The sequence below is a fragment of the Acipenser ruthenus genome, chromosome 59 (genome assembly GCF_902713425.1).
Source record: "Acipenser ruthenus chromosome 59, fAciRut3.2 maternal haplotype, whole genome shotgun sequence".
Taxonomy (NCBI): Eukaryota; Metazoa; Chordata; class Actinopteri; order Acipenseriformes; family Acipenseridae; genus Acipenser; species Acipenser ruthenus.
In genome coordinates, this window is record NC_081247.1 from 3,689,970 (window position 1) to 3,716,993 (window position 27,024).

Genomic DNA, 27,024 nt, shown 5'->3' on the forward strand with positions numbered 1-27,024 from the left:
ACATGGTAACAATATCCTTGGAGACAGTCAGCGTGGTTTTAGGAAAGGGAGATCGTGTCAAACTAACCTTCTTGACTTTTTTGAGGATGCAACATTGACAATGGATAATTGCAAAGCATACGACATGGTTTATTTAGATTTCCAGAAAGCTTTTGACAAAGTCCTGCATAAAACTTTATGTTGACTCAGAAATGTCTTCATCTAGACAATGTGGGGAAGCTATAAAAAGGCCAACAAGATGCTCGGATATATTGTGAAAAGTGTTGAATTTAAATCAAGGGAAGTAATGTTAAAACTTTACAATGCGTTAGTAAGACCTCACCTAGAAAATTGTGTTCAGTTCTGGTCACCTCGTTACAAAAAGGATATTGCTGCTCTAGAAAGAGTGCAAAGAAGAGTAACCAAAGTTTACGTGATGATTTCTGTTATTTCTTTCCTCTTAAATTATTTTAAGGCCGGCTGTTTCCCTCAGCCAGGTTTGCTTCGTTTTATTTTTGTCAGTGTCACTGTGTTCCCAAACACGGCCACCCGAGTGCTCAACCAAGCCAGTTCTTATGGGCCGAGCAGTCTCCCAAGGCCCGTCCCTCAGCCACTCAGAGAGAGGGAAAGCACACACACACTTCCCCACCTCTCCGTGTCATCGCCATGACCGACAGGCGGATCCCACGAGACTGCTGCCCTCTACCTGCAGTAATACGGATGTGCCAGACAGTCAGTCCAGATCTCCCGTTACAGCGGGACTTTGCAAAGGCTTTCTAGAAATCTAAATAAACCATGTCGTATGATTTGCAATTATCCATTGTCAATGTTGCATCCTCAAAGAAATCAAGCAGGTTAGTTATACACGTGGGAGATACTGAAACTGAAGAAGGAATCCATTTAAAACACCTAGGAGTTTATGTTGACTCAGAAATGTCTTCATCTAGACAATGTGGGGAAGCTATAAAAAAGGCCAACAAGATGCTCGGATATATTGTGAGAAGTGTTGAATTTAAATCAAGGGAAGTAATGTTAAAACTTTGGTTGCTCTTCTTTGCACTCTTTCTAGAGCAGCAATATCCTTTTTGTAACGAGGTGACCAGAACTGAACACAATATTGCTTGGATATATTGTGGAAAGTGTTGAATTTAAATCAAGGGAAGTAGGCTAATGTTAAAACTTTACAATGCATTAGTAAGACCTTGTGTTCAGTTCTGGTCACCTCGTTACAAAAAGGATATTGCTGCTCTAGAAAGAGTGCAAAGAAGAGCGACCAAAATTATCCCGGGTTTAAAAGGCATGGTGTATGCAGACAGGCTAAAAGAATTGAATCTATTCAGTCTTGAACAAAGAAGACTACGCGGCGATCTGATTCAAACATTCAAAATCCTAAAAGGTATAGACAATGTCGACCCAGGGGACTTTTTCAACCTGAAAAAAGAAACAAGCACCAGGGGTCACAAATGGAGATTAGATAAAGGGGCATTCAGAACAGAAAATAGGAGGCACTTTTTTACACAGAGAATTGTGAGGGTCTGGAACCAACTCCCCAGTAATGCTGTTGAAGCTGACACCCTGGGATCCTTCAAGAAGCTGCTTGATGAGATTCTGGGATCAATAAGCTACTAACAACCAAACGAGCAAAATGGGCTGAATGGCCTCCTCTCGTTTGTAAACTTTCTTTTGTTTTTAATGTTAAAAACTTTACAATGCATTAGTAAGACCTCACCTAGAATATTGTGTTCAGTTCTGGTCACCTCGCTACAAAAAGGATATTGCTGCTCTAGAAAGAGTGCAAAGAAGAGCAACCAGAATTATCCCGGGTTTAAAATGCATGTCATATGCAGACAGGCTAAAATAATTGGATCGATTCAATCTTGAACAAAGAAGGCTATGCGCAATCTGGGTCAAGATCATCAGAGAATCGTGGGAGTCTGGAACCCTCCCCCATAATGTTGTTGAAGCTGACACCCTGGGATCCTTCAAGAAGCTGCTTGATGAGATTCTAGGATCAATAAGATACTAACAACCAAACGAGCAAGAATGGCCGAATGACCTCCTCTCGTTTGGAAACGTTCTTATGTTCTAAATATTTATGTATCGATACTTTAACTTTGTATGTTGTGCAATAGTTTAAAATAAACATTTCGTTTTCTACTCTTTTTCAAAAAAAGGTTTTGTGCTGTACAGCATGAGTTGAAATGAATGCACCCTACATCATTAATGCAGTCAGTATGACACATGGGCAGTACAGTGGGGCTGGAGGGGGGGGGGGGGGGGGCTTGTGAAAAACGACCATCACATCTCCTCGTTTTTTTTGTTTTTTTTTTACAAAATATGACACTGATATAAAGAATTGTTCAAACTTGTATCACAGCTAATGGTATTATATCCCATAATTGATTGTACTGTTAACCCAGACTTTCTACACATCAAGGTGTAATTTACTGAAAGAATATGGCAGCCTCGTTTTTTTCAGTTTAATTTAATATAAAAAAAAACGCTGTGAATTCACGTCATGCTGTGAAGTCTGAAAGATGCTCCCGGTTGCTTTTGCACACAAAAGGTTAAGTGCAAAACAATGTTAAATGTATTCTGTAGCTGATTTATCTGTGCTACTCAGTTAGTGTATGCTTTTTGTACATTAGTTAGCATGGTATTTAATTGAGTTATACGTGTTTTTATTTATTAAAAAAACAAGGTTAACTGTTTATAATGTTACTACCATTATTGATTTTAGGACACCTCTGTGTATATAACAGTAATTTGCATATTATTGCTAATTTAAGAAATAAAATGCAAATGTGTCTTGGCAACGAGATCTACTAAAAAAAGTACTTCATGCAAGTGAACAATCCTTTCAATCTGTGAAAACAACAAAGATTAATTGTATTGTAACGTGCATTCTTATACTAAACTCTTAGCCTTACGTTTCTTTCTGTAATATTAAGCAGAAATCAAGAGGAGTTTGTCACACGTGACCCTAAAAATCATTTTTTGAGTGAAAGGTGTATGTGGCAGAGATGCATGGCTCTTTGATAGAACCAGCTTAATTTCTTTGAAGTTTTCCCACTGCTGATGGGAATGAGAATGCAAAGATGGGAGCCCGGCTAACAAGTTTTTTACAGCTATCAAGCTTTTAAGACTGTCACCCACACCTGTGGTGCGCAGAAACTGATAAATTATTCTGTGGTGGCCTTCACAGACTCACTGAGAGCAGAAGCTGACACCCGAGACTGTCACTCCTGCTGGAAGCGGGACGATCTTTGGGATACAAATTGCACGATTATTTTATAATCAAATAAATGTTTGTATAAAAACCCATAAGAGTGGAGGATTTTTGCATCGATTTCTTTCTTTTATTGTGTGTCAGGGGTGAGTGCAGTTTTGACAATGTCTATTCTGAGCTTACTATCAGTGACATGAGATAAGCAGAGACAGAATTCCACAGAATCTCACAAACCCAGAACACCGGTGAAAACTCATCGTGCAAGGACAAAAACAACTGGAGTCATGCCGCCTTGTCTTCCATTCTCACTGTATATTATCTGCTTCTTATCTGCATATTACCTGCTTAATAGTAACATATTTCTGAGAGCTACATGTGTAGAAATTAATTAAAATACTTATTATCAACCATATATAGACATTGTTTGTACTTCAAATGCTGTGCATGTCTTGTGCTTGAGGGATGAAACGCTCTTATTTATAAAGGATGACATATAATCTGTGTAAGTCTGTGTAAAGAGAGTGCACTGAGCTGAGGTCACGCTGACTCGGTAACACCTGTGAAATGTGCTAGCTTCCCTTATCTATAAAATTAATGAGTGCTTTCGGTCCAAAGAAATGTAACCTTGGGAGAAGCGAGCTGCCAAAATAGACCAAATGTTTAGATTTAATGAAGTCTTCTGACTCACAAAGCGGAGAAAAAGTTATATAAGTGTCGAGGCAGAACTCCAGTCAAGTATCATTCAGCTTGGTAACACAAGCTGTTTGGTCCATTCTCGAAAATCTCTGAAAAAAGTTGGTTGCTTTTTGGTCGTATTCAGAAGCTGCTGCCTTCAGACAGCTCTTGTCTATACTTACATTCTGCACAAAACTTCCATATATTGGGAGGTAAGCATAATCTTGAATTTATATTTCACTTATATTGAAGCATGACTGTATGGATAGGAATTATATTTTACCTTTAGAGAGTGATATATTGGATGCTTTAGGATTTAGTGGTGGGCGCTTTAGTGTTTTCCATGTCTGGCCTAAAGGCGAAACATGTGATAACCATAATTGTATTGAAGTGTTAACGCTGTTGAATCTGTGAAGGCATTGGAACACCCAGACTGCTGATTAGCTGGGATCCGATGTGGTCTGTAATCACTTCATCCATTTTTAAGCATTTAAGAAACAGAAGGAGTACTAATACTGCCCTGATTCGTTAAAACTTAAAAATTAAACGGGTCGGTGTGATTTTTCTTGATTACTCAACAGTCGTCTGGATATATTGCGAGTCAGTGCACAAACAATCCACTTATAGGAGTCCAAAACACCTATGTGTCCTCCTTAAATGTGTCCCCTGATTTTAAGAGTGTGCTCAGAGCATAAAAGAAGGTACGTGGAACCTGACAAGTTCCTTTATGTATTTTGAACTGCAGCAGATAGATGTGGGTTTAAAAAGAGGAAGAGAAAACAATGAGTGCTGAAGTGTCACTCTACGAGAGGTGCTGCACAAGGATTTGGCTGTCGGTGCCAGTGCTGCACAGCACCCCTCTCAATGTAGCTTCACACTGCCTTCACGGACCATTCCTGCTATCTCCACACAGCACTCACTCTACATTAACACATGAATCCTGCATGAATCCAGTTACCTTCAGGCTGCATGTGCTGTACAAGCTAAGTTCTTACAACAAGAGTGTCATATATTTACTGTTACTAATAAATAAAGCATTCCACACAAGTACAATCCTGCCAAGTAACACATTAACTATTCTGACACAATCAGTTACAATTGGACAATATAAGGAGTATCAAGTGGATTTAAAAGGTTAATAAAAAAAACTTACTTCAGGTATTGTCAGTGGGATCTGCAGTGCTCTAGTCTCTCGCTCTGACCATCTCGATTCTTCTCTCCAGGTTAAACAGACAGCTCAGACTAACAGCGACAGGTAACCTGTGTGGACCAGACCAGTCTGCACTGCATATTTAAACCCCTCTCTCGCAGTTCCAGGCACAAGAAAATTCCCAACACGTTAGACTCTCTCCTCTTCCAGATGGAGTCTTTGTTTTGCTTTTCTCTGCTGGGAGAGGTGTCCTTTCTTCTCTTCAGGTGAGAGCCGTTAGCAGCCACTCCAAATCTGAAAATGTGTTAAAATGTGTTAGTTTAGTTCAAGGAGAACAGTGATGTATTTTTTATAATTCATATATTTGCTTCGTTTTACTTTAACAGACGTACACAGTACTGAGATTACAAGAATGCAGTTTAAATTACTATGAAAGAGGTTAGAGACTATTTCATCCCCCAGGTGACCAAGGAACCATATATGAACCGATATTTATTTTAACCTAGGCTACGTTACACCCACACTGCAGTTGGCTCGACAATCGTATTTACAAACGGCACTCACTGCGGTTGTTTGTTGTACACACACACACACACACACACACACACACACAGACCTTTCATTACTGAAGTGAGTGCACTCCCTGTTTAAACAAACCACTGAACTCGGCCCATCATTAATGCCAATCTTGAGGTTTTGTGTGAGAACATGGATGCTGTTTTTGTTTATGCTTTTGGAAGCTTACTGTACGTAATCGATCAAGAGCTCGTCAAGCACAGCTATGCTAATCTACATTGATCCTAATCTACATTAATGATTTAGATTCTGGCATAGTAAGCAAACTTGTTAAATTTGCAGACGACACAAAAATAGAAGGAGTGGCAAACACTGTTGCAGCAGCAAAGGTCATTCAAAATGATCTAGACAGCATTCAGAACTGGGCAGACACATGGCAAATGACATTTAATAGAGAAAAATGTAAAGTATTGCATGCAGGCAATAAAAAATGTGCATTATAAATATCATATGGGAAATACTGAAATTGTAGAAGGGATCTATGAAAAAGACCAAGGAGTTTATGTTGACTCAGAAATGTCTTCATATAGACAATGTGGGGAAGCTATAAAAAAAGGCAAACAAGATGCTCAAGATATATTGAAGTGTTGAATTTAAATCAAGGGAAGTAATGTTAAAACTTTACAATGCATTAGTGAGACCTCATCTAGAATATTGTGTTCAGTTCTGGTCACCTCATTACAAAAGGATGTTGCTGCTCTAGAAAGATTGCAAAGAAGAGCAACCAGAATTATCCCGGCTTTAAAATGCATGGTGTATGCAGACAGGCTAAAAGAATTGAATCTATTCAGTCTTGAACAAAGAAGACTACGCGGCGATCTGATTCAAACATTCAAAATCCTAAAAGGTATAGACAATGTCGACCCAGGGGACTTCTTTGACCTGAAAAAAGAAACAAGGACCAGGGGTCACAAATGGAGATTAGATAAAGGGGCATTCAGAACAGAAAATAGGAGGCGCTTTTTTACACAGAGAATTGTGAGGGTCTGGAACCAACTCCCCAGTAATGTTGTTGAAGCTGACACCCTGGGATCCTTCAAGAAGCTGCTTGATGAGATTCGGGGATCAATAAGCTACTAACAACCAAATGAGCAAGATGGGTCGAATGACCTCCTCTCGTTTGGAAACTTTCTTATGTTCTTATTACTGAGAGCCAGTGCAAAGAAGCTAGAATTGGAGATATATGAGCTCTCTTTTTTGTACTGGTGAGGAGCCTTGCAGCTGCACCTTAACCCAGAGTAATGACAAGATCTAAAGTGTGCCCACGGTTATGGGTGGACCCTGACACATGCTGAGTGAAATCAAGAGAGTCTACGATCCTTAGAAAGTCACAAGCCTTTGAATCATCTTCATTATCAATGTGTAAATTAAAATCTCCAAGAATAATAATCCTATCCTAATTAGTAGATAACACAGACAAGTATTCCGCAAATTCTGAGAGAAAAAGCTGACACGGTTTTGGTGGTCGATTAAATGCTTACAATAAGAATTGGTGGGTAGCTAGTTAATATTAAAGTTAGAGATTCAAATGAAGAAAATGCACCAGCATTTATTTGTTTACAGTTATACTCATTACAAAAAATTCTAACTAGTCCGCCCCCTCTCCCTACCAAACGAGCCTTCTGAACAAAAGTATAATCTGAAGGAGAGGCTCAATCTAGGCGAAATTCTCATCCACAAGAAGCCTCAGTTAGAAATAAAAATCCAAGTGAACGCTGTGTAATAAAATCATTAATTAAAAAGGTTTTGTTAGCTAAGGAGTGAACATTAAGTAAAGCAAAGCGTTAGTTTACCGTCTCGGCTATCAGAGGGGTAGTTGTAATGATAGGGACCTTAACACTAGCACCGCCACAGCCGCTTTTTGAACGGCTTTTGCAATTCAAACTTAAATCTCTCTGCGTATGTGAATATCTTGTGCATGTCCGTTCTTAAGTGTTACTAAATATTTGAATTAAATACCCATACGGTGTTTCAGCTGCAGAATCGTAAAAATGAATACGTTATAAGCACTTGCTTCTTCAACCACCAGACCCGCAGTTTATGCGGCATATTGAAATCAATACAATATAGCCAACAATTTAGTCTGGGCTTTGTAATAAAATCAAAGTCCTTGTGAAATAACGTATTATAATCCTGTTGAGTGCTTGAAACACTGATGAAAGTCATTCTACACATCATATATTATTATTATTTGCACTACATTTCTCAGGCAGAACGACTGTGCCACCCTGAGTGTGACGGTGCAAAAACATTTAAAAAATGTGCGTATTCCAAGCTCTGCACAGATCAGTGACCATCGGGACTGAGGCTAAACGCATTTTACAACACAACAAAGTGCGGTGTGGATGTACTGGATCAAATGGCACAACTGTATTCTGTCAAAGGTGGTACTCGCAGGTGGCCTGTGGCTGTTTTTTATAATGTTTTGGGCCTGGCAGCCATCAATGCTTTGGTTTTGTACAAGGAGGGCACCGGCAACACAATCACTCGGAGGGACTTCATTTTGCAGCTAGCCCTGGAGCTACAGCAGAAACATTTTGATAAGAGACAGGAAAGCCGACTGGCAAATGCCCCTCAACCTTCAGCCAGCACTGCGCCCACTGACACATGGAATAAAAGAGAGTGCCAGGTTGCTAAATGCAATAAAAACAGAACTTTTGATGTCTGCGCCCGTTGTGAAAAGGCAAGTTTGTGGCAAATGCACTGGTACAGTTGAAAAGCGTGTTTTCTGTGTAGATTGTACTTAGAAAGCTGTAATAGAACTCGGAACAGACAGGCAGCCTTTGAACTCAAAGCGCTTTCACGTTGCATAAGTTCTGTTATATCTTTGTTTTATGCTATTTTTATAACTAGTTATTTATGTTGTATAATTTTACATGTGCATACAGCCTTCTACACCTGTCTACACAGAAGTTTAATGCGTAAAGTTTATTTTATTACAGTTTTTCATAAGAACATAAGAAAGTTTACAAACGAGAGGAGGCCATTCAGCCCATCTTGCTCGTTTGGTTGTTAGTAGCTTATTGATCCCAGAATCTCATCAAGCAGCTTCTTGAAGGATCCCAGGGTGTCAGCTTCAACAACATTACTGGGGAGTTGGTCCCAGACCCTCACAATTCTCTGTGTAAAAAAGTTCCTCCTATTTTCTGTTCTGAATGCCCCTGTGACAGGATGGACGTGTAGTGACGTCAGGCCAGAAGCAGGAAAGAAAAACACAGGTAGTACTGCAGGCAAAAAGACGCTGCGTGCCCTTTACTTAAATAACAAAAATAAATAAAAGGTTTAAACAGAAACACAGTGCTCACAGAGTGAAAATAAAAGATTTAAACAAAAACAAATCTCAAACACAAAACAATAAATATCATTCAGGTCAAGCTGGGCACATCGCCTTCACTGTTCCTAGATTATCTGCTATTTTAAGTTTATCTCTCGCTCGCTCGCTCTCGTTCCTCCTCTGAACACCCACCATGAGCAGAGAGAACTGCAGGCTTATATACCGTGACTTTTAAAAAATAATTACAAACACTTAAACAATAATTCAATAAACGGCACTATCCACATTCTCACGAGATGTCTGGCAGATACGAGCTGCTACCATCGCATCTGCCAGACCACATCCAAACAATAACAAAGAAAACATTGTATTTTTAAATAACACAACACCCATTCAAACCCACAACACACTCGGTAATTCGCCGTCCTTTACAAATAAATAAATCATAACGATAATAGTAATAATAATAATAATAATAATAATAATAATAATAATAATAATACAAAACAATAAACTGCACAGGGGCGGAGGGGGAGACCCCGTTCTAAAAATAAATAATAAATAACTGTACAGTGTTCCTCGCCCCGTTACATATCCCCCTCCTTGTGCAAAGCACACCTGGCCAAACGGCCATCTCCCCCCTTATTCCCAAAGTCCCGGAACAAGGGCAGCAATGGGCCAAGGGTGGCAGCCACGGCGGAAGGTCCCCCTCCCACCCCAACAGCTGTAGCGGCCAGGCTAACCGCACACAGACCAGCTCCTCCGGCCAAAGAAATTTTGGCAGCCACCCAGCTGCTCGTGGGGGTGGTCTCCGGACCCCCGCCCCCCCCCCCTTCTCTGTGGCCAGCAGCCCCCTCTTCCAGGTCGCTGGCCACCATTTCTCCTGCCGCGAAAGTGCAGCTAGGGGAGCTGGTCTCCTGACCTCTCCCCACCTTCATCGTGGCCGACAGCTCCCCTCTATGGGACTCCAGCTACAATATTTCCTGCTGCATGGCAGGACTGGCAGCGACCCCAGGTGAAGCAGAGCAGGCAGCGACCCCAGGCGAAGCAGGACAGGCAGCGACCCCAGGAGAAGCAAAGGACATAGCCACCCTGGGCCATGCGGAGCAGCAGGCAGCCCCGGGGCCATGCAGAGCAGCAGGCAGCCCCGGGGCCATGGCGAAGTGGCATCCCCGGGCGATGCATGACAGGACAGCAGCGGTCCCTCTGTCCTGTCGTGAATAGAGAGGCAGCTCCTGCTCCTCTCTCTCGGGTGGTGGTGGTGGTGGGACCAGCAGGCACTCTTCCTCTGCTGGTGGAGCTGGGAGCGGCAAGTAGTCCTCCCATGGCGGTGGAGGTGGGAGCGGCAAGTCATCCTCCCACAGCGGCGGAGGCGGAACCAGCAGGTATTTTCCCTCTGTTGGTGGGTACCTGGGCTGTGGATGCACGGACTCCCCACTCTTGGGCTGCGGATGTTCGGGCTCCTCCCACTCAGGCGCAGGACGTTCGGACTCCTCCCTCTTGGGTGCTGGAGATGGCTGGGTCTGGTCCACTGTCCAGAACCACTCTGCAGCGTCCCCCACCAGGCCCTGGTTCCACACCTCTTCATATTGGTGGTTACCGTAAGGGCAGTCCTCCCGGACGTGCCCAAACTCGCCACAGGCGCAGCACATGGGAGCCCCTTCCATCCTCCACTGCTCCTGTTCGGCTGGCCACTCCGTGGGCCCAAATTGAGTTAACACCTGGGACCACCACCTCTTGCTCTGCTGCTGCTGTTGCAGCTCTTCTGCCTTCCTCCCATCCTCTCTTGCTCACTCCACAGGTAAATGGAAAAAAAAAACTGCAGTACCTCCTCCTCTGCAGTACTTTTTCTGACCTGAGTCCAGGAGGCGCTGTGATCCCAGGCTGACACCACGTGTGACAGGATGGACGTGTAGTGACGTCAGGCCAGAAGCAGGAAAGAAAAACACAGGCAGTACTGCAGGCAAAAATACGCTGCGCGCCGTTTATTTAAATAACAAAAATAAATAAAAGGTTGAAACAGAAACACTTTGTCACAGAGCAAAAATAAAAGATTTAAACAAAAACAAATCTCGAACAATAAATATCATTCAGGTCAAGCTGGGCACATCGCCTTCACTGTTCCTAGATTATCTGCTATTTTAAGTTTATCTCTCGCTCGCTCGCTCTCGTTCCTCCTCTGAACACCCACCATGAGCAGGGAGAACTGCAGGCTTATATACCGTGACTTTTAAAAAATAATTACAAACACTTAAACAATAATTCAATAAACGGCACCATCCACATTCTCACGAGATGTCTGGCAGATACGAGCTGCTACCATCGCATCTGCCAGACCACAACCAAACAATAACAAAGAAGACATTGTATTTTTAAATAACACAACACCCATTCAAACCCACAACACACTTGACACTTCGCCGTCCTTTATGAATAAATAAATCAGAATAAGAAGAAGAATATAAGAAAGTTTACAAACGAGAGGAGGCCATTCAGCCCATCTTGCTCGTTTGGTTGTTAGTAGCTTATTGATCCCAGAATCTCATCAAGCAGCTTCTTGAAGGATCCCAGGGTGTCAGCTTCAACATTACTGGGGAGCTGGTTCCAGACCCTCACAATTCTCTGTGTAAAAAAGTGCCTCCTATTTTCTGTTCTGAATGCCCCTTTATCTAATCTCCATTTGTGACCCCTGGTCCTTGTTTCTTTTTTCAGGTCAAAAAAGTCCCCTGGCTATACCTTTTAGGATTTTGAATGTTTGAATCAGATCGCTTCGTAGTCTTCTTTGTTCAAGACTGAATAGATTCAATTCTTTTAGCCTGTCTCTGCATATGACATGCCTTTTAAACCCGGGATAATTCTGGTTGCTCTTCTTTGCACTCATTTTTGTAACAAGGTGACCAGAACTGAACACAATATTCTAGGTGAGGTCTTACTAATGCATTGTAAAGTTTTAACATTACTTCCCTTGATTTAAATTCAACACTTCTCACAATATATCCGAGCATCTTGTTGGCCTTTTTTATAGCTTCCCCACATTGTCTAGATGAAGACATTTCTCAGTCAACATAAACTCCTAGGTCTTTTTCATAGTTCCCTTCTTCCATTTCAGTATCTCCCATATGATATTTATAATGCACATTTTTTATTGCCTGCATGCAATACTTTACATTTTTCTCTATTAAATGTCATTTGCCATGTGTCTGCCCAGTTCTGAATGCTGTCGAGATCATTTTGAATGACCTTTGCTGCTACATGTTAACCACTCCCTAATCCATGTAAATGCAGTCAGCCATTCAACGCCTCAGTTTCACGTTGCGTGTCAGTTACCATGGTAATTGAAAAAATAGCAGCACGCTAAAAGAGCAATGTTCTTGTATTGACGGTGTGCTATAGACTCAAGTAAATGTACAGAATGTCGTAAACAGTCAAGCACTCACCAAGCATCTGCTGTTAAGATTATATATTTATCATTAGAACATCATAATCATAAAAAACAATGAAGCGAATTCATGCAGACGCGTTGCGGCCACTGGCCTTCATCAGTGCAGTAACAATTTAAATCAAGCACATACAGGTGAGACATGTATATGTCTAAAGCATTAATTATTCAATTATCTTTCAATAAAGCAATAACAATCAATACTTTTAGTGCCCAACTCAAACAATGTAAATACAAAACTAAAATATTCTATTATTATAACATACAGACCAACACCAAAATATGTATATCCAAGTATAGTCTACTGTAAAATTACAAACTAGAACACAAAATTATAACGGACCACCAGATGCAACAGCAATAGATAAGATTATAAAAAAGGTGTAAACAGCTCCTCGTTCATGCCACCAGGAGATTCAGTTTGCAAAGTATGTATCCAAGAGGCTTCTCTTTGTAGTAACAGTTTATTACGATCTCCACCTCGACGTGGGTATTAACCACTTCAATCCCTATAAATCTGAGAGTACGCTATGTTGTTGTTCATTAAAATGTCTCGCTACAGATGATCGGATGTCATTATTCCTAATAGCGCTTTTATGTTCACTTATATGCGTTTTCAATACCCTAATGGTCTTACCCACATAGCACAGACCACAAGGGCATTTCAAAAAACAGACTATAAACTTGGTAACACAAGTAATCCTACCTCTTACTTTAAACTGCTTATTAGTTTTGGTGGATGGGTAATTGTATAGCTTTTTATCATTGCATTGCAACAAGCGCAATTGTGACAATTAAAGTTACCTTGTGGTATTCTTGTTAAAAATTGAGACGGTGGAATAAAAGTGTGTGCTTTAACAAATACATTTCTTCATCTTTTAAATGTAAATCGTGGAGGATACTGACCTTAATTTAGGATCGGTTGACAACATATGCCAATGAGTCTGTATTATGTTTTCAATTGTATTTGAAATAGGTGAGTATGTAGAAACAAAAGTAACAGAGTGTTTAGTTTTGGCTGTCTTAAATTGATGTGTAAGTAACGGGTCTCTATTAAGAGACATGCATTTAGATAAAGCTTTGTTGATCCAAGTATGTTTATATCCTTTCGTCATAAATCTGTTTTTCATTTCATTAGCTTGTAATACAAAATTATCCTCAGAATCAGTCTTAATCTAAGCAATTAACTATATGGCAAATTGCGTTTCAAAGAAGGAGGATGACAACTAGAAGCATTTAAAAAACTGTTACGATCAGTGGGTTTCCTATATAAAGAGGTTACCAGGCAATGCCCCACCTTCACAACTTGGACATCTAGAAAAGGAAATGCATGCACATGGATTAGGGAGTGGTTAACATCTAGAAAACAGAAAGTACTGATTAGAGGAGAAACCTCAGAATGAAGTGAGGTAACCAGTGGTGTACCACAGGGATCAGTATTAGGTCCACTGCTATTCCTAATCTATATTAATGATTTAGATTCTGGTATAGTAAGCAAACTTGTTAAATTTGCAGACGACACAAAAATAGGAGGAGTGGCAAACACTGTTGAAGCAGCAAAGGTCATTCAAAATGATCTAGACAGCATTCAGAACTGGGCAGACACATGGCAAATTACATTTAATAGAGAAAAGTGTAAAGTATTGCATGCAGGCAATAAAAATGTGCATTATAAATATCATATGGGAGATACTGAAATTGAAGAAGGGAACTATGAAAAAGACCTAGGAGTTTATGTTGACTGAGAAATGTCTTCATCTAGACAATGTGGGGAAGCTATAAAAAAGGCCAACAAGATGCTCGGATATATTGTGAGAAGTGTTGAACTTAAATCAAGGGAAGTAATGTTAAAACTTTACAATGCATTAGTAAGACCTCACCTAGAATATTGTGTTCAGTTCTGGTCACCTTGTTACAAAAATGATATTGCTGCTCTAGAAAGAGTGCAAAGAAGAGCAACCAGAATTATCCCGGGTTTAAAAGGCATGTCATATGCAGAGACAGGCTAAAAGAATTGAATCATTCAGTCTTGAACAAAGAAGACTACAAGGCGATCTGATTCAAACATTCAAATTCCTAAAAGGTAATTGTAAAGGACAGTGTCGACCCAGGGGACTTTTTTGACCTGAAAAAAGAAACAAGGACCAGGGGTCACAAATGGAAATTAGATAAAGGGGCATTCAGAACAGAAAATAGGAGGCACTTTTTTACACAGATAATTGTGAGGGTCTGGAACCAACTCCCCAGTAATGTTGTTGAAGCTGACACCCTGGGATCCTTCAAGAAGCTGCTTGATGAGATTCGGGGATCAATAAGCTACTAACAACCAAACGAGCAAGATGGGCTGAAACGTTTGTAAACATTATGTTCTTAAAACAATGGGCTATGCAACATTGTGAACAGTGCCTTCTTCACACTATTAACGTTTTGGAAAGCACTCCTATTACAAGCATTACAGTACAATTTAACGCACTCTGACTGTGCTCACATCTTGAAGGGGAGAAAAAGAAAACAAACTGGTAAACAACTCTTATTTCATGTATATTTCCACAAAATAACCAAACCGCCAAAGGTCAACATTTATCCGCTACATGCTTTCAAAGAAGCTAAATGTGGCTAGAAAACCGACAATTTGGCAGCACTGGCCGCCGCCCGTGGCATGCATAAGGAGCAGATCATATGAATAAAACCAAACGCGCTAGCACAGCCACGCCGCGCTTCAGAAATAAAACACACACATAAAACAACAACACGGCCCTTTCAAAGTAATACAACATGACAGCTTTCTGTAGTTTTTAAACAATATTTCACAACACAGAAAAGGATCGCTTACCTCCTATCGCTCTCCCTCAATGTCTGAAGAGGCCTGCCTTGCACAGAACGGGCAGGGGGTGCTGTATGCTGAACCACGAATATACCAACCGCAAAATACAAACTGTTCCGTTTGATCATTACTCTAATATGGACAGCAAAATGAATTGTGATACTAACATCATTTCATTAAAAATGACCAAGACTTTCAATTTTACCACCGTACACGAGTTGTTTGTAGCTCATATAGCTTTTCCAGTGAATACAATCTGAATTCAGTTAACACCCCCGCCGGAGTTGGTATAGCTCTATCAGCCGGGACGCTCACAGAAAGCAGAGCAGCTCCAGGCAGCGAGTTTTTCGCAGATCTATACTATGTGTTTTGTGCACCGATATTTTTCGTCCTCTCTTCAAACCGAGATGTTCAAACACTAACGGTATACCAATGATAATGTTTTTCAGAAGTATATTTGGTTAATTCAAGTTGAGCGCTGTTGTCACAAACAGATCCACCGAGGGAGAGGGCAGGATCAAAATCAAAAGCATACTGTAACTTCAGCTGACAAGAATTAAACTATCATGGCTATTTAACTTAAACAAATAATTATACATGTACAATCAACAACATTTATAACTTAGGTCTAATGTTTATTTTACATCGAATCTGATAAGATAATCGATTAGATGTGCAAAATATAACTAATGAAAAACTTCAGTTTACTTTATAGATTTGACAGTTTTAACACAACGTCATTCATTGCGTTTACATGAGGATAAGAATTGCGATATTTTTCGGAAAACTAATTCCGATATCAAGTGTCATGTAAACACACAGTAAATATATATGTGTGTTTACATGCGTTTTCCAATAACACGTGCTTTATCGGTGTGTCAGGTCTTAAATTCAAAGATTACTATCCTATACCTCTATTCATATTCCCCACAATGTACAATCAGTCTTTCCAACAGCTCATCCAGTTCCATATTACCAGTTTCTTTTGCAGACATTATTTTAAATTATCACGTAATTTTAATGCTGGAAAACATGTGCTGCTTCAGTATGGGCTATTAAAAAATACATACGGACAAATATTACTTGATCCCTAACTTATTATTATTATTATTATTTCTTTAAATTTCTAGGTGCTGTTTATTATGCTGTGCATATTCCGAAAGAGTGCGTTTACATGACAAGCAATGTGAAGCTAGCAACAATAAGCAACAGCAGCAACTTCCGGTAAAACTTACCTCCGCATCTCACTCCGGACGCGACGCCCCCCCCCCCCCCATAAATCTCTCGTTGCTTTCATACAGCGGTTGTCTCTAACTCCTGGCAAACGGAAGAGCACAAAAACAGCAATATTTCAAGTCTACGATAAATATCCGTAGGTAATTACATATTTTAAAACGACCTTTTATATTTTATATTTATATGATAATATATTATTTTCATTGTTTATTGTAATCTACATTAAATATATACTTTAAATTGTATTAATTGTATGTGATTATGTGTATATGCAATAAAAAAAATGCAGTACAATAAATATAATTTAAATACATAAATTAAACTTTGTGTACATCAAATTTATTTTATTATTTATTTTCTTTTTATCCACCCATTTTTGCATTGTATAATTAATGCTACTAATAAAGAACGAACTTTTTCTGTACTTTATTAGCTATGGATATTCATCAGCTGTATGGTAAACGGCACAAGACCAACGTGTGGCCGAGATCAGCAGTGACCAGCCTCTACCATAAGACAGCTTTCCCTGAGAATGCAGGAAGGAACTCAAAGGTTTGTAAAGAACGAGCATAATCTATCAATTAATTTATTTAGAAATTGTTTTTAAATAAAATGATCTGACCATTTTGTGTTCTTTTTTTTTAGTTTGTTATGGTTTTTGGCGACTCGCATGTGAGCAGCCTGGTAGATGGTGACGTCCAGATGCCCGAAGGTGACCTGCTCTTTGGATACAGCAGCACTCTGTAAAGAGGTGCTGAACGAAACCCTGCCTGAAGAGCCTGACCTGGTGTGTCTTATTGCACCAGGGAACAACCTCTCGAACAACACCATCCAACAAGCAGGGAAGGATTTTGCCAGCCTTATCCCTTCAGCCCAGGGCACAGGGAATAAGGTCATAAATTGAACACTTTATTTTATTCATACATTTTTTTTTTAAATAAATAAATACATTCATACAATGTTATTATTCTGTTTTTAAAAGGTAGTGGTAATTGATTTTCCAAACCGGCTGACAGTGGAGTTCCCGTATCAAGACATGTTGCGACAAGAGTACCATTGAGTTGCAGCCAGCATGAATGTAAGGTATGTAGGAGCAATGTGAATATTTTTGACATTTAAAGAACCCAAAACCAATTAGCAATTATGGTTATTATTGATAATTATTATTTTTTTCTTCATGGCTTTGTTGTTTGGATTATACCCAGCTACCCACTTTCTCTTGGTGGTTTATCGGTTCAATCACTAGATCATGCTTTTTTGTGACAGCTCTGATATTAGCATGATATTAGTACTGTCCATTAAAACCTGTTTAACTCTTCCTACAGGTACCTCTCCACTGTAGATCACTTCCCTGCAAGGAGCTCTGACCTGTGGTGCCGTGACGGGGTGCATCTAAGTGATGACCATGGAATGCTCATCTTTGCCCAACTGATCTGGTGTGTAGCTTACTTTCAGCTGAACGTTCCACAGGGGATCAAGACCACCCTGCTGCACCCAGACGTGCATTCCACAGAGTGACCCCACGGCTGGTGGTGAGAGGGACACCAGCTGCACCACCACAGAGACGAGATCCTTACTCATGGGCTGAGGTGGCAAGAGGACACAGTAAGAAGATGTCGAATAGTAATTGCAGACGGTTCCACTCTGTAAGTATAACATACATTTTTTTTAATTCTTTGCACTAAGATATTGTATTAACAAAGATTTATGTCAGTTGAAATGTCGTTAATTATAATTAATCATTTTTACATACCACATGCTAAAATAAATTAATTGATTGGATTACTATATATATTTTATAATAAAAACATTAATGTTAACTTGTGTTTTTGTGATACAAAAGTTAAACTGCACACATTCGTTTCATCGAAAAAAATCCAATAAACAATAACAGGAAATATATTTTCTCATCCTTTAATTCTACAGCTTTTACATTTGTTGTGCTATTTGTTTTTCTTGTTATGTTTTTCATGGTAAATGCCATCAATAAAAATGCTTATCAGTAATATATTTTTATTGTCTTTTTTAATTAATTAAAAGTGTGTCTGATATAAATCTCACTTTAATTAAAGTGTGTTATATCTATTTTTTGTTTTTACCATCGAGAGTTCTGATTTTCGTCCACTTTCAGGATGTGAATGGTGGCAATGTTTGCCGCATCCTTGACGTAGATGTCGTGTGCTACCCTAAGGCTCTTGTTACACGAGTCAATGCGCCGGCAACATAAATTGCAGCAACGTGTTGCCTGTGACGTCACCGCGGGGGATTTGACCTGTTACACAATACAACTAACAGTTAACTCGCATTCGATACAAATTGCCTTTAATCCAAGCAATATCCAATCATATTTAAGAACTACGTCACGTAGTTCTGGTTTTCAGGTCATATACTTACAAATACCAAGCATCAGTACAACTATTTAGTATTACTGTCATCTTGAAATAATTGAACAACTAATAATTATAACAATAAAGTAGTAACGTTTACAGAATAAAAGCAAATAAGCCAAATATGTAAAACTCAATTTAACGTACAGTTCAATTAGAATAATTAAATCCACCTTCATTACAAAAAGCAGCATATATATACACATATATATATATACATATACATACATATATATATATATATATATATCAGTCATAATAAAAAAACAGCCTTTTATGGTTATATTATCACGGTTTAAAAAAAGGTAACAAAATAACATAACATGGACATCGGTTTAGCAGAGTTACAGTAGCTACATTTTTATTCCCCTATTATTATTATTATTATTGCTGTCTTTTATACAAAGGTATTTTAAATATTAAGAAGGAGAGACCTGAACAAAGGTGCAGTTCGGGCGTAGTTAACGGTAGTTGGACAAAGATTTTAAGTAGTTTTACAAACTTGTTAAAAGTAACTCTCCCAGCATTGGTTGTTATCAAAATAGTCCACTACCGAAATGACGATGCGTTGACCAACCTTCATAAAACTCTATGAGAAGTATTTCTTTCTCCTGAGTCCAGGTAATTGTGGCTTTCGTTTCCATTTCAAGTGTTGTTTTCACTGTAGCAGACAGAATCACGTGACACACACCAGTGCTCTGATTGGATATTGCCTGGAACCTGTTGCTTGGAGTAGGATTGCTGTCCACTCAAGCAATCGCGTTGCCACGCAGTTGCCAGAACGTTGACAATACGTTGTCAGGGCTGGTACACGGGGCAATCCTCACGGGATTTGGTCGCAGGCGATAAAAGTTGCTAGTAAATTGACTCGTGTAACAAGGGCTTTAGGCATACAGGCCAGGTCAGAGAGAGGTGCCAGAGCAGGAGAGAGGGGAGAGAAAGGGAAAGTGGCAAAAGGGAAAGAGAAAGAGAAAGGAGAAAAAGATAAGTGTGACAGTTCAGAGAAAGGCAGGTAGATGTGAAGGGACAGTAGCAGGTAACATGGCAAGGAGAGGCGAGTCAGGACGGACAGGAGGTGAGGCAGGAGACAGAGAAGGTGAGGCAGGATGCAGAGGTGAGGCAGGACAAAGAGGAGGTGATGCAGGAGAGAGGTGAGGCAAGGTGTCATGGTAAAACAAACTAGAATTCTATTAATAATCCAGATTTTTGTTCTAGACTTTGTCTGAAACTAAAAGGAGGCAGTGGCATTAAACATAAGAAATGTAAAGGGAAGAAAAATAATTTGGATTACAAACAAATAGCAAATGCAATACATTACATAAAGGAAACTACTGATAGAGGCACAAATAACAAGGAATTTTGGCAATTAGTAGCAAAATCTATGAATTGGCCACACACACGACCTGCAGCTTGCAGGAGGAGTCAGGTACTGCTGTCTAGAATATGGGAAGAAAATAGAAACAACATACACACACTTGTAGAGGAGGTGTGAATATTTTAAAATCAGAAAATAATGTAGACAGTGTTAGTACACTAGTACATGTAGAAATTGATACAAATGTTTTATTTTATGAAGAAACTGAAGAGAAATGTCAAAGAAACCAAAAAGGTAAAAGAAGAAATTATAAAAAAGACTTTGATAGTGATGAACCAGTGTTAATATATATATATATATATACATATATACACATATATATATATTATTTATTTTTTTTTGTGTTTGTAAATCACCCAATAAAAGTAAAAGCCCAATGCTAGCTTGTGACATTTGTAACCAGTGGTTCCATTTTGATTGCTTAGGTATTCCCTTAAACACAGATAGCAGCTCGGACTCATTTGGTTTTGTCTGTAGTTTAGAGACATGTCAGTTACAAGTAAATGCAGCACATACAGGTTTTACTTTCACAGGAAAACAAAGAGAGTATCCTTTAAAACTGACAGCACATAAGAAAAGGAATATTCACGATTGCACTCAAATTAAACAGAGTCACAATCTAGTTAAAGAATTAAGCTCTTCAAAAATAAGTAGAGGTGTACAAACAGAGGTAGAAGATAAAATAGAAACATCACTTTCCGGGGCATTTGATGTTGTTGAGTTCAACTCTTTTATGGCTGTACCAAGTTTTAAAAACAGTACAGCAACACAGGAATCAACCGATATGATCGCACTGACACTGATCTGGACAGCGAGCATAATGCTGTTGACTCTGAATTCGATTTTTCAGATGCAGATGAAAATGACCCAGATAACGCATTAATCAGTAAGGATACTTTAAATTGCATTTTATCAAATAAAGCAACATTTTCTGATTTTAAATGTTCGATTCCAGAAACTGCACATTTTACATTGCCAGCAGAAGTGTGGTTGAATTTAAAAAATAATAATAAAAAAGGAAGGTATTTCAAAAAATATACATGGGCAGGTTTATTTGCATATAAAATCAGTCAAACCCCTACTGTGTCTTAATATCAAAAAACCACAGTTTCAGTACTGCACATAAGAGAAGGACAAATAAACCTTATCTTCAAATAAATGGATATTGCAAGCATAGATCGTGTAAAATGAACTTCACCATAACACTATCGCATCCTAAAACACTGCGTTTTAACGTGCGGTACAGGGGCACAGTATTGCACACTTCAGATGCCTTGAAAGCGACACCATTCAGGGGTCCCGAGAGAAACAACCTGGCTGTATTAAATAGAACAGGGATTGGTTCAGATACCGCTGTCTTAAGAAAAATTAAATCAGAGTATCGTAGCAACTGATAACAATGAAATAATAGCAAAAAAAAATGGAGGATAGTGATGTAAGTAGCATGTGTTTTAAAGGCTTTGTACAAATTATACAAGCGGTCCCACTTAAAGTTATATGTTTTACTGAAGGGGGTATACAGTTATGGCATGAATTAACATGCAGTAGTACTGCTTTCTGGGATAAGAACATAAGAAAGTTTACAAACGAGAGGAGGCCATTCAGCCCATCTTGCTCGTTTGGTTGTTAGTAGCTTATTGATCCCAGAATCTCATCAAGCAGCTTCTTGAAGGATCCCAGGGTGTCAGCTTCAACAACATTACTGGGGAGTTGGTTCCAGACCCTCACAATTCTCTGTGTAAAAAAGTGCCTCCTATTTTCTCTTCTGAATTTCCCTTTATCTAATCTCCATTTGTGACCCCTGGTCCTTGTTTCTTTTTTCAGGTCAAAGAAGTCCCCTGGGTCAACATGGTCTATACCTTTTAGGATTTTGAATGCATGAATCAGATCACCGGGTAGTCTTCTTTGTTCAATACTGAATAGATTCAATTCTTTTAGCCTGTCTGCATACGACATGCCTTTTAAACCCGGGATAATTCTGGTTGCTCTTCTTTGCACTCTTTCTAGAGCAGCAATATCCTTTTTTGTAAGGAGGTGACCAGAACTGAACACAGTATTCTAGGTGAGGTCTTACTAATGCATTGTAAAGTTTTAACATTACTTCCCTTGATTTAAATTCAACACTTCTCACAATATATCCGAGCATCTTGTTGGCCTTTTTTATAGCTTCCCCCACATTGTCCAGATGAAGACATTTCTGAGTCAACATAAACTCCTAGGTCTTTTTCATAGTTCCCTTCTTCAATTTCATTATCTCCCATATTATATTTATAATGCACATTTTTATTGCCTGCATGCAGTACCTTACACTTTTCTCTATTAAATGTCATTTGCCATGTGTCTGCCCAGTTCTGAATGCTGTCTAGATCATTTTGAATGACCTTTGCTGCTGCAACAGTGTTTGCCACTCCCCCTATTTTTGTGTTGTCTGCAAATTTAACGAGTTTGCTTACTATACCAGAATCTAAATCATTAGTGTAGATTAGGAATAGCAGAGGACCTAATACTGATCCCTGTGGTACACCACTGGTTACCTCACTCCATTTCGAGGTTTCTCCTCTAATCAGTACTTTCTGTTTTCTACCTGTTAAACACTCCCTAATCCATGTGCATGCATTTCCTTGAATCCCTACTGCGTTCAGTTTGAGAATTAATCTTTTATGCGGGACTTTGTCAGAAGCTTTCTGTAAATCTAAATAGACCATGTCGTATGCTTTGCAATTATCCATTTTCAATGTTGCATCCTCAAAAAAGTCAAGTAGGTTAGTTAGACATGATCTCCCTTTCCTAAAACCATGCTGGCTGTCTCCCAGGATATTGTTCCCATATAGGTTATTTTCCATTTTGGATCTTATTATAGTTTCCATAAGTTTTCATATAATAGAAGTCAGGCTTATTGGTCTGTAGTTACCTGGTTTGGTTTTGTCTCCCTTTTTGTGGATCGGTATTACGTTTGCTATTTTCCAGTCTGTCGGTACAACCCCTGTGTCAAGAGACTGTTGCATGATCTTGGTTAGCGGTTTGTAAATAACTTCTTTCATTTCTTTGAGTACTATTGGGAGGATCTAATCCGACCCAGGGGATTTGTTTATTTTAAGAGCTCCTAGTCCCTTCAACACTTCTGCCTCTGTTATGCTAAAGTTATTTTAAATTGGATAGGAACAGGTCGACATGTGGGGCATGTTGTCAGTGTCCTCCTTTGTAAAAACCTGTGAAAAGTAATCATTTAATATATTTGCTACTTTTTTTTTCTTCATCTATGATTTTGCCATTTGTGTCTCTTAGACATTTAACCTCCTCTTTGAATGTTCTCTTGCTTTTATAATATTGGAAAAATATTTTGTAATTGGTTTTAGCCCCCTTAGCAATATTGATTTCTATCTCTCTCTTGGCCTTTCTAACTTCCTTTTTGACTTGTGTTTGCAGTTCCAAGTACTCTTTCTGTGTGCTTTGTTTTTGGTCCCTTTTAAACACTCTGTAAAGTGCCTTTTTTCGCTGAATATTTTTTTAAATTGATCTATTAAACCATTTTGGCCATTTTGTTTTAGATTTAGATTTGTCTGCTTTTGGGATGTAATTGTTTTGTGCCTCTAGTACTACATTTTTAAAAAACAGCCATCCTTTTTCTGTGGATGTTTTCTCTATTTTACTCCAATCTACTTCTGTTAGTCTCTGTTTCATACCTTCGTAGTTTGCTTTTCTAAAATTGTAAACCTTAGCTTTAGTCATTACTTTTGGGGTTTTAAAAAATATTTCAAATGAGACCATGTTGTGGTCTGAGTTTGCCAATGGCTCTCTGACCTCTGTTTTAGTTATTCTGTCTTCGTTATTTGAAAAGACTAAATCAAGGCATGCCTCCCCTCTAGTCGGTGCCTTGACAAATTGCGTTAGGAAGCAGTCATTTGTCATTTCCACCATTTCAATTTCGTCCGTCGTGCCCCCCATCGGGTTTTCCCATTTTATATGGGGGAAGTTGAAATCCCCCATTAGTATGGCTTCTCCTTTTCTACAAGCATTTCGAATGTCATTGTACAACAGATTATTTTGCTCAGCGTCTGAATTTGGCGGTCTATAGCATGCTCCTATTATTATGCCCTTTGAATTTGTGTCCATTATTCTGACCCATATTGATTCTGCATTGTTTTCTTTGTCCTGATTTAACACCTGGGCTTCAAGACTATTTCTTATGTATAGCGCTACCCCTCCGCCTCTTCTGTCCTGCCTGTCTTTCCTATACAGTGTGTACCCACTAATATTATATTCGTCTCCATCACTCTCAGACAACCAAGTTTCTGTAACACCTATCACATCGTAGTTACTTGTTAGTGCAGTAGCTTCAAGTTCTAACATTTTGTTTCTGAGACTTCTAGCATTAAGATAAATACATTTAATAGTGGTCTTACCTGAGTTGTTGCCCTTGTTTTGATGTGGTCTCCCTTCTGTTTTTTTGTTTTCTCACCCCTTCCTTTCTAGTTTAAATGCTTCTGGACCTCCTCAAGGATCCTTTCTCCGAGTAGATTGGTTCCCCTTTTGTTTAAGTGCAGTCCGTCCCACCTGTATAGATAGTCCTTGTTGTAGAAAGTGCTCCAATGTTGAAGAAAGATGAAGCCTTCCTGTGTGCACCACGATTTCAGCCATGCATTTTGATTTTGTATTTCCAGCTGTCCATATGGTTCTTTGCAAGGTGCCGGCAGTATCCCAGAAATTTCCTTTTAATTTCCTTCCTAGCTCTCTGAATTTGTTTTGCAGGGATCTTGGTCTGTCTCTTCCAATGTCGTTTGTACCGATGTGGACGACTACTACCGGGTCATCTCCTGTTCGTTCTAGGAGCCTGTCCATGTTCTCAGTGATGTGCTTGACAGAGGCTCCTGGAAGGCAGCACACTGTTGTAGTAAGGGGGTCCAAACTGCAAACTGAACTTGCTGTGTTTCTCAATATGGAGTCCCCAACAATCATGACCTCCCTTCTGTTTGCTGTCTGGTCAGCACTGTTTATAGGGTCCTGGGTGTTGTTTCTTTCATTCTCTTGATGTTTGTTTTGGTCATCCAAATGTTGAAGTGGCTCAAATTTGTTGGATGTCTGGATTTCTGGTGGTTGTGTTTGACGAAGTTTCTTTTTTTCCCTGCTTCTGCCTATCTGAACTCAGCTGTTTCGAGACTCTTCCATCTCCCTGGTTGCTTTCAGTCTGCTAGGGGTGCAGACTTCCATGAATTGTGGGTGTGTCAGCTCCTCAAGCTCCTGTTGCTGTCATTTCCTCCAGCTCCTTTTCTAGCAGGCTTACTCGTTGAAGCAAGTCCTGGATCGTGCGACACTTTACACAAACTTGGTTGAGTTCTGTTGGGTTTTCTCGGATTTCCCACACACATCATGCAGTTGTCACAGATTACTGGCTTGAAGACAATTTTTTTTTTTTTTTTTTAGTTTAGCTTCTGCAGCTGTCAACCTGCTTTCAACCTGCTTCTAACTGCGTTGTACTTGTCCACTCGTACTTCTCCCACGCTGTCGCTTCCACACGCTGTCACTGGGAAGACTGCCTGCCTTTTGTTTGTTTGTGCTGCGGGCTCCGCCCCGCGTCTCAGAACGCCGCGGAATTTGAATCAGCTGCTCTGAGTTTCAGCTTGTTATCAGAAAAATACACGCAGCTGTAAGGCTTTAAGCTGCAATGTTTTCTGATTAAAGCAACTCCAGATTTAATTTAAAGATGTAATTCCTGCTTTTTTTTCTTTTTTCAGGTCAAAAAAGTCCCCTGGGTCGACACTGTCTATACCTTTTAGGATTTTGAATGCTTGAATCAGATCACCGCGTAGTCTGCTTTGTTCAAGTGTGAATAGATTCAATACTTTTAGCCTGTCTGCATACGACATGCCTTTTAAACCCGGGATAATTCTGGTTGCTCTTCTTTGCACTCTTTCTAGAGCAGCAATATCCTTTTTGTAACAAGTTGATCAGAACTGAACACAATATTCTAGGTGAGGTCTTACTAATGCATTGTAAAGTTTTAACATTACTTCCCTTGATTTAAATTCAACACTTCTCACAATATATCCAAGCATCTTGTTGGCCTTTTTTATAGCTTCCCCACATTGTCTATATGAAGACATTACTGAGTCAACATAAACTCCTAGGTCTTTTTCATAGATTCCTTCTTCAATTTCAGTATCTCCCATATGATATTTATAATGCACATTTTTATTGACTGCATGCAATACTTTACACTTTTCACTATTAAATTTAATTTGCCATGTGTCTGCCCAGTTCTGAATGCTGCCTAGATCATTTTGAATGACCTTTGCTGCTGCAACAGTGTTTGCCACTCCTCCTATTTTTGTGTCGTCTGCAAATTTAATCAAGTTTGCTTACTATACCAGAATCTAAATCATTAATGTAGATTAGGAATAGCAGAGGACCTAATACTGATCCCTGTGGTACACCACTGGTTACCTCGCTCCATTTTGAGGTTTCTCCTCTAATCAGTACTTTCTGTTTTCTACATGTTAACCACTCCCTAATCCATGTGCATGCATTTCCTTGAATCCCTACTACGTTCAGTTTGAGAATTAATCTTTTATGCGGGACTTTGTCAAAAGCTTTCTAGAAATCTAAATAAATCATGTCGTATGTTTTGCAATGTTGCATCCTCAAAAAAATCAAACAATTTATCTTGTGTAACTCAATATGGGTCATTTTGTACCACAGAACATAAAACATTTCAGACCAAGAAGGAAAATAAATAAAATCTACAATTGGCATCTTTTTTCGATCATTTATCTATCTGAAACACTTCTCATTCATTAACATTTTTATTTCATCAATTGTTTTGGTAATTAATTTTATTGTTTTTGTACATGAAATAAAAATACAAAAAAAGACACCACACACC

At 39.2% G+C, this 27,024-nt stretch overlaps 1 protein-coding gene and 1 long non-coding RNA gene across 4 annotated transcripts in view; one reads left to right on the forward strand and one right to left on the reverse strand.

The window, feature by feature from the left end:
* The window catches only part of LOC117410216 (zinc finger protein 664-like), a 28,084-nt gene extending 11,667 nt beyond the window's left edge, over window positions 1-16,417 (reverse strand). The window contains exons 1-2 of one of the 3 annotated variants that reach the window (XM_059018327.1): window positions 16,382-16,417; window positions 5,037-5,327 (exon numbers count right to left, since the gene is read on the reverse strand). The gene's annotated coding sequence lies outside the window, so the exon portion shown is untranslated. Of the gene's footprint in view, window positions 1-5,036; window positions 5,328-15,155; window positions 15,618-16,122; window positions 16,327-16,381 lie in introns of those variants that run through there. The other 2 variants (XM_059018328.1, XM_059018326.1) reach the window with 2 other exon arrangements.
* Window positions 16,418-16,825: 408 nt separating this feature from the next.
* LOC131725042 (uncharacterized) lies at window positions 16,826-18,430 on the forward strand. Its single transcript, XR_009320403.1, has 4 exons — window positions 16,826-16,934; window positions 17,063-17,274; window positions 17,365-17,465; window positions 17,708-18,430. It is a non-coding gene; the product is annotated as an uncharacterized LOC131725042 (long non-coding RNA).
* The last annotated feature ends 8,594 nt before the right edge of the window (window positions 18,431-27,024 follow it).